The sequence below is a fragment of the Mus caroli genome, chromosome 14, assembly GCF_900094665.2.
Source record: "Mus caroli chromosome 14, CAROLI_EIJ_v1.1, whole genome shotgun sequence".
In the NCBI taxonomy this organism is placed as follows: Eukaryota; Metazoa; Chordata; class Mammalia; order Rodentia; family Muridae; genus Mus; species Mus caroli.
Genome location: NC_034583.1, coordinates 8772471 through 8774313, shown reverse-complemented (window position 1 = coordinate 8774313; position 1843 = coordinate 8772471). Strand labels below are relative to the sequence as shown.

The 1843-nt window shown below is 37.5% G+C and overlaps 1 pseudogene; it reads left to right on the top strand.

The window, feature by feature from the left end:
• Positions 1-1778: 1778 nt before the first annotated feature.
• Positions 1779-1843, top strand: LOC115029258 (annotated as a pseudogene).

Below are 1843 nucleotides of genomic sequence, written 5' to 3'. Positions count from 1 at the left end.
CCAGCATCTGCTGTCACCTGAATTTTTCATCTTTGCCACTCTGACTGATGTGAGTTGGAATCTCAGGGTTGTTTTGATTTGCATTTCCCTGATGATTAAGGATGTTGAACATTTTTTCAGGTAGTATGCTGCTTTCTATCTCCTCTATTCTTATTGAAGTTGCTCAGTTGAAAACTCAGTCAATAATTAGAGAAGATAAAGAAAAATGTGATTGAAATATTATAGACTTTGAAAAGTTACCTTGGAAGGCTGATACTGTAATCCAGGGTGAAGTGCTTATTTAGCATTTGTGAGGCCCTAGCTGTAGTCCTCAATACCAGGTAAATACATATGAACTGTAAAAATAAAAGTTGCCTTGGCTTGAATGAAATGAAATTCTCTCTAAAGCATAGTCTCTTTAAAATTCTCCACACACCACCATCTTTGTTCTTTAATTTTGACTCTATGATTTGTTTTCTATGGAAATATGACTGATCTTTAGGACATCTGCATATTGAGAAGAATGCCCCTTCTTTCTCCTAAACTTTTAAGGAAGAATATATGCTTCATTCCAGTCCATTACTTTTTGTTATGTGTAGTGATAAGCATACCTAATACATATGCATATTTTGTTCATACTGGGAGTACTTTGTGAACTATGGTAGGTCTGCTGTGAAGACAAGTATTCTTAAGGTGGTGAGTGGTTGGTATCTAAAAGTCCAGGAGGGCTCAGGAACTCTGAAACATTGACAGTCTGACTAGAGGATGGAAAAACAAGAAATGTCCATGAACATACAGAAAAATATGAAGACTTGAAGACATTCCTAAAGAAATCAGGTATCAACTCACCCTGGTAGGAGAACAGAGGGGAACAAAGGCCAACAAAGGGTTTGTTCAATGAGCTCACTCAACTAAAGTCAACGTCTTTGAGGTGTGTTTGACACAGCACTTGCTTCAGTATTACAAGTTGTCAGGCTGAAGACTTTACAAACTAGATTCATAACTAATTGTGCTGTTTTCCTTGAGGCCTGGAGACTCAGTGAGGAAATGTGTGCTTCCACAAACTCCAGCTTCCTTCTTTGTCTATTTCCTAATCAGGAAGCAAAGGGCATCTGGACTTTCTGTTTTGTAGATAGCATAGGAACAAAAAGAGATAATTTCAGGCATGGGCCAACATTCTTATGATTGGTCTAATAGTGCTGATATTGGTAAAAAACATTAATAATAAATAATAAAAACAGACTATTAATACATAAATAGTATCTTGATTATCCAGTTGCTTGTGGTATCTCCCTTTCAAACAGCAGAAGAGGTGACTGGAATGGCTTAACTATAAGGTCATTTAAGTTTTTCACCTACTGAAATGTCTACAGGAAGATGTATTGGCCAACACTGCAACGTGAAGACGTCATGTTCCTTGGTATAGCTTCTCTGAAAAAATCTTAGCTTTCCTCCTGGAAGCAAGATGGAGGCTATTGCTCATAAAACAATATCTATGGATATCAAAGGGAATGGGGGCAGTCTTTGTCCTTTAGAGTCTCTCTGTTTTTTTCAGAGAAAAAAATCCAAGAATGCTTCGAAAAAATTCTCCATGTATATTTACTGAGTATAAGTCTTAAACTCACATGCAAATCAGCCACTATGACATGTTCCTTCCAGGATGGGGAAATGGATTTCCTCATTCTTGCCAGGTCATGCTCAGCATTTATTCACAGGAGGTAGTAGTTTAAGGGAGGCAAACATCATCTTCTTCCAGTAGCCATAGAATATTAAATAAGAGCTTTTCGCTATTATGTTATGTGCTCGCTTCGGCAGCACATATACTAAAATTGGAACGATACAGAGAAGATTAGCATGGCCCCTG